Genomic DNA, 14,401 nt, shown 5'->3' on the forward strand with positions numbered 1-14,401 from the left:
TGTGTGAGTTCCTGTGTGGGTCTATGTGAGCTTGTTCCTGAGACCCTTGTGAGAGTTTTTTCACCTTCGAGCCAATTCCACTGAAGTGAATTACCAGATATTTGGACCAGAACCTCAGGTAATTCAGTTTGGCCGTGGCATTCAATTGCTTGTTTCGTCACACACACTCTAGGATTGCTTCCTCTGAAACAGCATGCCAAAGATCAAAGTACTAATATTTGGCAGTATGCTTGAAATTTGTACTACCCTTATAAGCGCTGTGCATTACTGTAACTATCAAATCAGCGCATCGCTGCACACTATTGGTGGGCAGCAAGACCAAATCATGGTGTGTCAGTTTTCCACTGCACTACTGGATTTGTAAACCTCCAGATTTGATCAAAGAACCACAAAATAGTCTGTGAAGTTTGGTTGTCTCCAGTTTTGTATGTCCTTGAAATTGGAGCTACAAGAAATGAAATAGAAAAGCTTTTATTTTGTAGTTGATTCAAGAATGATTCTGTAGGACCAGGTTGATGTTCTGTAATAAACTCACTAGTGTTCATGAGAGTAACATCCATCCCTGGATTTGTGATGTTTATTTCCTATATCACCTGGATTGGAAGTATGAAACTGCACCTATTCCGATTTAAATCATGAGAAAGAAACTCGGCAAAGTGTCTCTGAGCAGAGCAGAACCCCCCACTGTTCTTTTGTTAAAGAGTATTTTTATGAACAGCAGACCACAGTCCGCTCTTACACAGTTTCTTTGAGTTTTTTTGTGTTCTGCATAATAGGAAGAGTTTCAAATGTTGTAAAGTACCCAGCAGGACAGTCAAATGAGATTAAAAATAATAGCTTTTACACATGCCTGTTAGTGAGAGGGGGTGGAAAAGATGTCTGATAAAATCATAGTGGGGATTTCTAAGGAACGGGTGCAGCTGACCTCATGCTTGAGTGATTCACTGTTTCCATTGGATACAATATGTTTCCAATAGTTTTGGTCAAGAAACAGGGATGAAATGTCTTTATTTTGTCTTCCATGCAAACGTGTTTGTTGCTAAGTCTGGTTTCAACTCCCAAGAGCTCAGGCAGCTGCTGCCGTGCGGTTCTTTCCAGCCAGAGAATTACTCATCTCTTTTATTCCATGTTGTGTGTGTGTCAAGGCTGAATGGTGATTACAGCCTGACCCTAATGATATTTGTACAAGCTATTCAGCACCAATATAAGGGCCAAACAAAGATCATGGAATGCAATTTCAGAAATAGAAAAATGGCTTTATTCATCTTTAAGTAATAACATTGAAAGAAAAATACAGCAGAAAAATTTTCACTCAGCACACTCTCTAAAAATCAATACTGGAAACACACAGATAGCTAAAACAATCCAGTATAGACTGAATACACAAAATGCCTGTTATTATTATTATTATTATTATTATTATTATTATTATTATTAAGTTTCATACCATCTAAAGTGAATGAAAACCTTACCTTAGATTTTCAAAGTGTCCGCTTTAATGGACCTTAAAACAGTTTTTGTTACATTTTGATGTTTAATGTAATTATTGTTTTTTAAAAGATAAGGCTGGCATTATTCTATATATATCTTCAAAACCATCAAAATCTGCATCTGCTTCTCAATACTGTTTGGCTTCATTATTCTGTCTGTTGCTCTCAGCCTTGAGCTGATTCATTCATACTGAATTAGGTCATAAATATATAGTTTCAACGTAAGTGGCAGTAGCAACAAAGTGATGTTGTCAGACTCTTGTATGCTGCTCCTCAGCTCTGCTTAATATTCCTAATAATAACCCCAATCTTTGAGCAAACACTCATTGGTCATTGGTCAAGTTGCATTGTGGGTAATGTGGCACCAGGTTTTGACAAGGAAGAAGACTGCATGGCATAGGTGATATCTCTGGCAACCTTCATGGCTGGCATATAAAGGCCAACACAGAAGTAAAAACTGCAGTTCCTCAAACATCCACTTGAGGCTGGCTACAAAAGTGAGTCAATCTGCAGAAGACCCCATACTAAAATGTCCAACTTTACAGCAGAAATAAACATGTTTACAGGTTCATGAGTATGTTTACATTAGTGTATAATCCCCTGAAAATAAAAATTGTTCTGTTGAACTGTCATGTTTTTACGGTAGCCAAGAAAGGACAAACCAAACAGTGGATCTAGATAGAGCGGCCACTGTTGTTTCTCTTACAAGTTTGGAACACTCAGCTGTATTCAAATGGTTGCAATCTGCAACTTCACCACTAGATGCCACTAAATCCTACACACTGGTCCTTTAAAGTTATGCATAATTAAGGACATGGCTGCTTTGAGAGACTGACAGGTGGGGAGCTGTTTTCAGTAACCAGGCGTCATTCAGTCCGCCACAGATTCACCCACACTCCATGTCGTTGCCCATTTTTGGATTAGCCAGGAGCAAGCAGAGTCAGGACTGCCAAGATGATGACGGCCAGAGCCATCACAATGAGCTTCACAAAGGCTCTTCAGAAAAGTATGGGTGACATCATGGAGATGAGGTCCATTATTTATACAGACTAAGGTTGCTGCATGGATTTTGATCCTTTTTTATAAACTCTCCATCATGACTGCGACAGTGTTATTCGAGAGCAACGCAAAATCAATGGAGTACTCTTTTTAACCAAAGGGCTTTTGTTAGTTAAAACCTAACCACACCTGGGACTGGGTCATGCACACATTATAGACCCCCCTTGCACCCCCACCACCTCCCTACGACTTCAATACGACAGCACAGAGCTTCCCACTGAATATACTATATATATATAATAATATAATAATTACGTTTCCCTCAAAGTGTACTTGGCAAAACAAATAAGTAATATTTAAATGTCATTTCAAAAAGAAATTACTTATTGGTGGCTAGTTTTGGTTTTTCATATAATTTGTTGACAATAAGAAAAATATAGAATATCACCAGCCTTGTCTTATAAGTGTCTTTAGACCTGAGAGTTGTTGCATTTTCCCTATAAATTAATCTTGACACATAGTTTTTTCACTTTTTCACTCTAATGGAAGAGACTTGACATTAGAGAGAACCTAAATGAACTCATCACTTTTTTTCAAGTCTGGTTTCATATGAGCTAACATTATGTGAATAAATAATGCAAACTCCCCCTATGGCTTGACGCAGAAAAAGCTACATTTACCAGCGTCAGTGCATGTTTTTCTTAGGCTACAAGGGGTTGCTCTAAGTTCAGATGACTCAAGCTGATGTGTGTCCTTATCCCAGATCAAAAAGGGAAACATTATTGTATGTGTTAATCTACTGTAATCTCTCTAAGATATTTGACTCAAGAATCAGGAGGGAGACATCAGTACCTGACTCCACAGAGAACAGTGCTGCCTCAGCACTTCAGCAAACTGGGACTTTCGATCGAAGCTGCCACACTCCATCGTCTTCGTCATACCTCTCCATGCTTAGGAAGCTGCTCTTTTGGAAAAATTGAATATTTCTGTTACAATACTCAATAGAATCAATAAACTGCATCACAAGACGACTAAGCTGAGCTCAAGGAGTCATTGAAGGGGAACCAGAATGGTTTTCTCCTTGAAATACACATTTGATTTATGAGGGCCTGCTTGTGATTGTAGTGGTTTCTTGTGAGAAAGATTTTTTTTTTCTTGAAGAGGTCCTGTCTCTGGAGAAAAACAATTGAGCCAAATCCCGTTGTGCTGGAAAGGATGCTACACATCAGTTTTCCATGCAGGGTCACCACCCATTTTCCCATAAATACACACAGTTTCCAGAAATACACATATATACACTATATATATATATATATATATATATATATATATAACAAAGTTTAATGTACCAGCATGGAATAATGTGTGTATGCAAGCTGAAAGAAAAAACACAGGTAATAGGCCTATTAGTGGATTGATTGATTTGTTGATTGGCAGTGGAGCTGCAACAGTCACTATCTTAATCTTATATTAATCTAAACTATAAATGATAAATATTCTCAAATGTAAGGATTTGCTGTTTATTTCTAGGCATATATGCTGGTCAAAACAAGCAAACTGAAGGGCATTTTTTCACTATTTTTGTAACATTTTATGGCCTCAATCTAGAAAATAGTCTGAATATTAACTTCTAAGTTATATTTAAACTAAATGATAAATCAAAACAACCTTTAGTTGCAGCCTTGACACACAATATCCTTTCTTCAATGTCGCGTCACACCAACACACAACTTCAGCTTTTCAAAGGCAAACATAGTGTCAACAAACATCATCACCCTGACCTGACAGTGTTTCTTGGCTTTAAACGGTGGTGTTCACGTATCGTAGAAAACTGAAGGCCCGTTCATTCATTTGTCCACACAGACTTATGTTATTTAAGAAGAAGGTGAATAGAAATAGTCTAGTTGTCAGCGTCTTAACCATGAAGGTCCCTCTCTCTCCTGTTTGCTAAAAGCATTTAAAAACAAAGGCACATTTGAGTTTTGAAAGTACAGATAGTACAAACAGTAGTCACTATGAGAGCTTGAGAGATGGGGGGTCTTGACTGAATGTATAACTTAGCAGTAATAATGTCTCTTTTTCCTGGCATTCACCACTTAGATATTATTTGAAATGCATTGAATTACATTAACAATGGTCCTTGGCTGTTTCCGTGGTTACGAATAAATTTATTCTGCAAACATTGCAAGGTTTCATATACATATATATGTATACATTATTGTCATATCCTATAATAATCACCAACAGGGCTTTGCTAATGGAATGATAATGTTAAGTTTAATTCTGTATAATGGCAGGATATATTACAGAAACATGTTTTCATAGGAAATATTCACATTTCCACTTTCTTATAAGTGCTGCATGGGAAATAAACAGTATTTTAGTGGACATTCTTCCTCTAGCACTCTGTGTCTTCCTGAGGAAAATTTTAAACATGCCAGGAAACAAACCTCATTGGTTTGGGACTGAAGGTTTTAATGAGCCGACAAAGGAATTCAAATAGCAAACATGAACTGAAAGATTGCTGGAGGTAAATAGAAGTACATATCATTTGCTCCCATTTGCATTTTGTGGGGATTTAATGAGATTTTTAAATGGCACAGGCATGTAAATAAACTTTATACTCTAATAGGGTTATGATGAAGTAATTATTCCAGAGTAATGGAAACCTGTCAATCAAATCGGTATAATTTTCAGCCATTGGTTCAGCATAGTTCTTAACTCGTTTGACAGGCAACAGCAGCCCATTTGCTGTCAGTTCAGTCGCCACAGATGCAACTTGAGGAGTATATTTTTGTGATGTTTATGTTTGAAGTGAGGAAGACCGCATAGAGGCTTTTGAAGTGATGCCGAGTTGTGAATTCTGCACAACATTGCTGTGTGCCAGAGCGTGGATGCACGTTATTTTTCATTCAGCTCACTTCAAATCTTGTGCTCAGTGTTTCAGCGTGTGCACCACGGGGGATCACATTACCTCTGCTTCGTGTGAAACAGTTTGATAGCTATCCGGTTTTGATATCCTCAACCTTTGCATACCCTTATCCTGCTGGTGGAATTCATGCTCAGAGGACAAGCTCACCTTGTTGTACAGTTTTAGCTTTAAAATCACGTTTTCATCTTGGTGATTGTTGTCTTCCCTGAGAGAACACAATAAGGATTAAATGAGAAATGTTTTCAGTGGCACAGCAGTGCCATAGCTGGGTGGCTATTTCCGCCAATCAATATCCATTTCTATGCAAATAAGTGTGATTAAAGCTGATTTCACAGGCGCAGACCTCTTTGGTGTTCCGGTCACAGATCAAACATAGATAATTGGTTTAACGCAAAAGATGTTCACTTTGCATTGTATAATTTACAACAGCATGATGACTGCTCGCCTCCACATTTAACCATAGAGAAATTAGCATGGTTCTGATGGGTTAACATGCCTCTCTGAACTAGCAGAGATACCCCAGCAGAGTGGCTAACAGCAACCATTTCATTAAACCTCACAGCCTGCTTGAGGAACCTAAATTGGATTTTTTTTAGCTCTGTGATCACAAGAGATTTTCACAGACCGTAAGGTCATAAAGACCATGAATTTCTCAAAGAAAACGTAATATGCAGATTGACCATGAAGATAACTTCCATTACAGAGGGCTGTGTGTACTTATGAAGCACAGCGAGCTAATTTATCTTTAAATTATGAGCAAAGGGAGAGCAGGTGCTGAGTCTATAGTGCACAACAGCGAATAAAATTGGGCCAGCTTGGGTTCTTCATAAAGGGACTCTAGTGCTTAACAGGGGAAATGTTAACTTTTACTTTTTGTATTTTGTAAAACAAAGCTAAATATATAATATTTTTTTAACTAACTCTTATTGTCATTAGCAATTAATGTGCAAGTGTTTAGTCAAATATTAGAAATTAGAAGTTGAGGTGGCATCTTCAGATTGCTTGTAGTAGTAATAGTCCAAAACCTGAATATATTTAATTTATAATGATATAAAACAAGAAAAACAGCGGCATTTTTACTTAATAAATATTGTTAATAATTGATTTTGATTTTTAAACTGTTGATAGGTTTTCCAACTAATCAATTGATTGTTTTAGCTCTCTAAAACTGAGCTTAAACCTAAAAACACCTCATTCTCTGAATTCGATATTTGAATCAAACAAGCCAAGACAAATGAAATGTGACTTGGGTCAGCAGGTTGACAGACAGTAATGAAATTTGTAGAGCCATGCACTGTAACTTTAGATCAGAAGCAGACGGCACATTGAATGAAAGAAAGAGTCTTGAGGTTAACAAGTCAAGAAAATACAACCATTCATATTCATACAAGGGCCAAAATCAACTTCTGTGCAACAGATTAGTTGATCAAATTACAGTAGAAATACATCTTGCTGGACTTAAGTTATGAGGACTGTCAAATGTTGATCTATTAAATTAGAGAGACATACAGCTCTGTGTATAATTCAGCATTCCAGCTGAATTGTCAAACCATTTGGACGTGCATCTGTGCTTCTCCTTGGTTGTAGAAATGGAAAAGGGGGATATTGTCTAACTGGGCTCCACTCCACCGGTCTGGAGTGGGAACACAGGTGAGTAAATCTGCACCGGAGCAGTGACTGAGTCAAAATGGCTGTGAGGCTGATGGTGGTGAAGATTAATTGAATGGCCGGTATCCAGGTCGCCGTCCGCCCGGCTGTGTGGCTGCTTGTCCGGGTTCCCAAGCTGCAATCTGTCAGTCACAGACAGCGAGACAGCTGCTCCGTCCAGGTGCCAACCTGTGTTCCTCTGCCAAGGGGGTGACTTCACATCCTCCATTAACACTGAGTCCCATTCATTCACAACTGGGAGGATATATCAAGCAGGAGGGATGGGAGGATCAGGCAAGAGTTAAGAAAAAAGAGGGAAAGGAAATGGAAAGTGGACACAGAGTATTCATCACAAGAAATTGGCAAAAATACGTATTGTGCTCACTTGCACCTGTGAAATGGAAAATACTGGTTAGGCAGGACTGACCATACTGAGGAGTTAATGCGATTAGGGCTGCAACTAATGATTATTTTCATTAATGAGTCATCTGTTTACAATTCTGCCATTGTTGATTAATCATTCAGTCTTTAAAATGTCTGAAAATAGTGAAAAATGTCCACCATAAGTTATATTAAATTGCTTTTCTTGTTCAACCAACACTTGAAAACGCAGATACATACTCAAAACACAATGATACTGGGAAAAACAGGTGAATATCTGTCTTTTTTTTCTTAATTTGTGTTTTAAATATTTAATTATTTCAGATGACTAATTGATTAATTGACTTTTTCATTTCAGCACTAAATTCTCCATTGCACATACACAACGTCCGTTTAGTTCCCTTTTAATTTTTCAGAAATCGCAGCTTAAGCTTAATCAGAGACAATGACCTCTGACAGATGTGACACCCCTGGGGATGATAATTAAAAAACAGCTCAAATTAGGAACCGCCACAGAGGGTTACTTTGACTTCTCGTCATCACAAGCAACTTGTCTTGTTTCATTCTGACGTGTTGCCTTATTTCGAGTCAGAGCGAGTAATACAGAGATAAGATTTTTATGAATGTAGTTCTCAGAATTGGCTGCAAGCTTCAAATCAATGCTCCCATGCTGTACCGACACCCACACGCACACACACACCTCGTCTCTTTTGGGCATTATTGTAATGGCTTGCTGTTTCACACTCATTCAGGTGTTGTAGCAGTGGAACTCACAGCAGCAGCGCACAGTCTGCTGACTGAAACAGACATGGGCACATGTCCAAGGTCATTATTCCCCTCCAAGCTGCTGTTTCCAAAACACAGCTTCTTGCACACTTCCTGCCCTGATTAAAATGTTTTGCCATTATCTCTCTATCTTTATTTTTGGATAAGATTTTGGTACGACACAATACAGTTCATGGTTTGATAATCATATAATTCTTATTATTAGACTGTGATGATATTTCTGACAAAGTTGGGATAAAATGTGCAAAAAAGTTTAATTATTATTTTTCAAGTTTTTTGTGTAAAAATGTAAAAAACAAATCTTACCAACAAAATGAGTTAGTTTTACATGCAATTATTATCCATTCATCTGTGAAACACTAAACTTAAGAAAGTGTATAGATGTATAGATGAAGAAGCAAATGTCTGATCTGATCTGTCTGTCTCCAACACCTAAATGATCCACAAACCTCAACTTTATAATATTCACAGACTGATCTATTCTAAGACTCTGTCACCAGTCAGCTGTTAAGGTGGTTCAGATGTATTCAGATTAAACGTACATTCTCACCTGGCTTTCTTTGTTCACGTTTGACTGCTGGCCTGATTGTGCAGTCTGAAAAAAAATTTCTTGGCTAGGTCAGTGACATTTTTTTTTTATCTTTAGACAGGGCTAGGTTAGCAGTTTGCCTCTGCATCCAGTCTTTATGCTAAGCTAAGCTAATGCATCTACTCCTGGTTCTAACTTCATATTGAGTATTCAAATATGAGAGGTTTCAACTTTTAGAAAGAAAGCAAATAAGCATATTTCCTAAAACTCTGAACAACTACTACTACTTAGTGATCTGAAAATGGGTCATTGTGATTCATTTTCTTATGCACAATACTTATTATGATATATTGTTACATCCCTGTCATCCTTTCTCTTTAATTTCTTAAGGCCTTGTTTCATCCTTTTGTCATTTTCCGGACTCCTGCATGTGTAGGCAAAGCCAATCAGATGCCACCATCAATTTTCTTTTCATAGCTTTCAGCTGAGAGTCCTTTCAGCCAATTAGCTCAGACAGCAACAGCCTCCAACATGAGCAGGGAGGAGGGCATGTAAAAAAGATTTACAGCTTTGAGAGCCAAATCCACCCTCACGTCTTATCTCATCCCCCGGGGCTTTGGCCACCATACAGCGTAGCCAAAGGCTTTATTGCCGGATAATGGCCGGTCCGAGCTGCTTTCATGGGGGAACAGTGGGATGATGCCTGCTGTGTCTGACTGTAAGAAACTGGGGCATAAAGTTCAAAGTGGGCTCAGCTCTGCGTCCCACAAAACAGGCAGAGCGGGCAAAAACTCCCCACAACTGCCTCACATTTTCCATGCAAGAGTGACTCAGTTTACATATGCATGCACATTAAAGCTGTTTGTCAGCACTTCAGTGGTTTTAAGCGGGGTCATTACTCTTCTACCGATATTACTCGAATTAAATCTGATGAATTGCGCTCTAAACTGAAACCACATCTGTTACCGCTCCCGCCTCTGAGCCGTTACCCTCTTTGTTTTCCGCTCTTTATCACTAAACATTGGTTTAGATTTCATTTCCGCTGTGTGCTTAGCAGTTGATCTCTCTGAGATCCTTATCCAGACTCGTATAGCTGCTGCTGGGGGAATATTTCATTTTTGTTTACAAGAAGACAAGAGACACTGAATTTACCTGCAACCAAAACTGCACTCTCAAAAGATGAGCAGAGACATACAAACCACAGAAAAAATATGCTACATTTTATATACAAGATGTAGAAGTAGCAGAGGCAGTACAAGAATGTGTCATATTGTATCTAGTGAACCCGGAAAATTGCATTTAAAAATATGTTTCTGAATATTCGTTAATGAGTCCAGCTGAATAAGCATACGTTATTATTCATTAGAACAGGCTGCAAAGGCAAAACAGATGCAAATTGGTTAAGTAAGTAGGGTTTTAAAACTTTTTAGTGTTTTAACTCGCTGTGTATTTATTTATTTAGAATGTAGAGGAGTAATGCTTCAAATTCCTGCCATGACTTGGTGAGAGACCTGTCAGACGGACTGCATCTTCATGTTTACATTTGTGCAGGAAAGATCTCTTGGTCCCCTTTGTCATCGACACCGAGCATGCTGTACATGTCAAATTGTCGTATCCGATGATCATTTTCATTCCCGACATCCCATGTCTGTTGGGGTGTCGGGACGGCTGTGCACAAGCCTTTCCGCTAATGCCTTCTTCATTGCGCAGACTCAGTTATTATCGCTATGCAGCCTCTTTTTAAACAAAATATTAAAAGACAAAGACAGTCTTTTATTATTTGAAATTGTTCCACCTGTGGGGAAAATCACCATTCACCACATATCAAAAAAGTCAAGAATTCTCATAACAGATACATAGGAATCTTTTCTTAGCTACTACAGCACGGCTTCACTGAAATAAGAACAATATGTAATGCACAATATAGTATGTGTGATATGCTAAAGGGCAATGAATTTCACCGATTTCTTAGTATGTATCCTACCACAGAATCAGGTATACTGTTAACCATCCTTTGTGGTGAAATTATAGGTGAAATTAATGTTTTTATAATAACAATAATTACTTTATTTGAATAGCAACTTTCACGCAAGAAATGGAGCTCAAAGATCATTTAAAAGTGCAGACTCTTTAAACAGCAGTTGCACATTTAAAATACATCTAAGAATAGAAGGAAAGTCACATAAGTCAACACAGCAGATCCTTTAAGGGACTGAATCTTTTTTCTTTGACCACCAATAGAACGAAGATTTGACACTTCAAACGGAATAAACTATGGAAAGTACTGGCACAAGAAAAAGTCTCTTTCTTGTTTATAAATGTATATGGTGTTGTTGTTGGTGAAGCAACAATACGTAATTACTTGCCGTATGATGGCTACAAAACAGCTTCCTTTCCTTTGATGGAGAACATCACAGTGTGGGATCGATCTGACTTTTCAACTGTGCCACGGTGGCCTGTTATGGTGTGGTAATGGAAATATCATCTCGACCGTATGGGGCCGCATACAAACCTGTGAGTGACCTTCTCACCTGTCAGTGCGATTCCAACTATAAGAAGATGTGGATTTGAACATTCTCTATGCTCATGTTTCTTTAATTTGGAAAGTATGAAGGCCACATTTCACTGGAAACTGCTTTCTGGTCAGCTCTGATGCCCTCTTAGGTCGCCAAGTTTTTTGAGCAGTCGGTACAGAATGTCTCATAACATCTACGCAGAGTTTCCTGCTCATTTCTCCTAGAAAAGGTCAGTGTTGTGTTGTGCAGATGTAATGGCAACTCCGGGGCTTATGCAATTCTAAAAAGTTGTTATTCTTGGACGTGACATGAGGAAGACGTTTGAGAAGGAGACAAATGGTTGGATCGACTGACTTGCTTGTTTATGAATCATGTTAGTGTTTTGCTATTGGAAAACATCTGCCGGGTGTTTGAAATATGGGCACTTTTTACATCTCATGTTCTGAGTGAAACTTGCATGCATCCCTGTGCATGCTTCGTTACAGCTGTCACACACACAGGATGTCAGAGCAAGATAAGATGGAGGCAGATAACGTTCTCTTCCTGCCAGTATCATCATCATTTCTCACGTCTCTGCATGCTTTGAAACAAGTAAATACTCCAGTGAGTCTGTTAAAGATTGTTCATACATTACCTGAGGCATTCAACCATTTAACAAAGCTTTAAATTTGTTTACCATACAAGAGTGTGCACATGATTTATATAAAATAATCGGCCCAAGGAATCTCTCTCACAGTAAAAGTTTCAGAAAAGATAAATTAAAGGCGATGCCAAAGAGGATCAAAAGATTCTTCTGAGTCCCTAAAAAGCCCCAGGTAAGTATCTGCATAGAGCTGATAAAGAGCCAGATTCTGCTACACTTGCAACCTCCGATCATGAATATTCATAAGGATGCATCCCTGATTGTGGATAATCCCTTGTGTTTGCTTATTCTGTTTATAGCTAAATATCACACATGGGAATGCTGATCTCTGACCCTTAAAAAGCTATCATCTATCAGCCTCACACTCCTAACCTGAAATCTTTAATCAAACCAATTTATTTGATTAATGATGCAGCCTAAATTAACTCAGTGTTTTTCTTTTTCTTTAAGCAGCAGAGAGACTCAGTCAATGGCCCAAGACCTGATTTCACATTCTTCAGACATTGCTGCTCACCTTTAATGAACACTTCTCAATGCAAGTAAGACTCCCAGCTTTTCATTTGAGTGGTTTCCACATTGAATCTCAAATGGTAACCTGAGAAATGTTTTATTACATATTTACTGCATTCATGCCTGAATCAAACTGAAAAAGTTTTCATTTGTATTCAGTGGATAAACATAGACCTATCCAGCATGTTTTTCTGTTCCAAAGGGCTGGTGCAGAAGACTGAAGGTACATTTCCATTTACCTGTTTGAATTCACATATTCTTTTTGAGCATAAAAAGATTGTGGAAATTTAAAAAAAAGCATGGCTGAGGTGGAAAAGTTGGCATATTGAAAAGAGAAAATACAATACAGGTTTAAGGAAACATTTTTCAAGTATACCTTGATGTTGCTGGTCCCTGCCTCTACTTCTTCCTCTGTAGACAAAGCTTTCAAGTTACCTGCCACTCACTGTTACAGGCCTCCACTCCAACATAAAGCTAAAAGAACAAAGAAAAAAAGAGCAGGGATATTGGGGGTGTACATGACTGTGCTGTCCACAGTTCAAGTGGGGCCCTTGTTGCTTGTCAAGCCCCTCTTTATCACCATACTAGTAAACAATAATCAGAAAATACAACTTACAAAAAAAACACAGGCAGCAATAAAATGTTATGGTGTTTCAAAGTCCTCTTGCATATTCCCCTACAGGCAGCAATAAAATGTTATGGTGTTTCAAAGTCCTCTTGCATATTCCCCTAAATCTTGGTGAAAACAAGCTGTAAATACAACATTAACATATTATCTCCTTATGAAGTTATTATCGTGAAGAATGTGTTTATAGAAAGCAAAATCTTGTATTAAAAGTTTTAATTCAAACAAAACTTTGACACCTTCACTTTACCAGTTGCCCATTTACACATCCAGCAGGTACAGACCAACATTAGCTTTTATTTAGAGTAATTTTTTTGGTTATTCAATGAATGTAAGTTCACTCTTCTTTTAGCTAAGTTTTACTCTACACCAACTCCTGAGGGAAATATGTGGCTCTTTAGTAGCTAAATGTGCCAATTTGGTTCACTAACTAGGGACCAGCTAGTAGTGGGCAGTTATAGAGCTTTGAAAACAGCTGCCTGCCAATCCTAAGAAATGACACACACCCATGTTCCAAAAAACGCCCCAAAAGTGCCCCTATGGTAGATAGTGCCCCTCCAGTGTGCCTCTCTCTGTGGAGAAAACTTGATGAAGTGCCCTCCAAGGTGCTAATCCTGACCGCGACTAAGCTGTTTGACCATAAATGCATCACAACGCCCCTGAAACAGCCACCACTGCTATAATCCACGTATCTTTTCCATAACTTCCGACCAATACAACACTGCCTGAGCTTGGGGCTCTGTTCGAGCACTTCAGCCTTTTCTGGGCGAGGACTTGCAATGACAAAAAGTGCTCCCGTAAAACCCTGCAACATGGCCGCCTGCTCGCACGCCTCTAGCAGACAGAGACAGGTGCTATTATTGGAGGCAGACGCTCTGAGAGACCTCCAGCTCACACATGATTGTTTTTCAGCCCAGGAGGTTAGATAGAGGCATTATGGGTTAGATCCCTCTAGGAAGCAGCACAGAGCTTTACGGCTGCTACCTCCTCCAGCAACCTCAAAAATTAAATTGATATTTTTTCGAACAAGCCTAGAAGCAAATCATTGGCTTTATAACCCAAAGTAAAACTGGCAGCATGGACCTGCTTCACCTACTGAACACCTGAACTATTTGATTGAAACTGTGACCTGTGGAGACAATAACAAATCAATTTTTTAGATGAATTGCCCACAGAGATGTTATCAGATATGAACAGGATGACATCATTGGTTTGCACTTGTTGTAGAAAATCCTTTTAGACTTACAGTATTTGTGCTCTTTGTTGATTTAAACAAATGGGAATATAATTACCCCAGTAACTGCACAAATGCATTCTGTGAGTCAGCCTAAGCTTATGGTTTT

The sequence above is a fragment of the Dicentrarchus labrax genome, unplaced genomic scaffold, assembly GCF_905237075.1.
Source record: "Dicentrarchus labrax unplaced genomic scaffold, dlabrax2021, whole genome shotgun sequence".
Classification (NCBI taxonomy): domain Eukaryota; kingdom Metazoa; phylum Chordata; class Actinopteri; family Moronidae; genus Dicentrarchus; species Dicentrarchus labrax.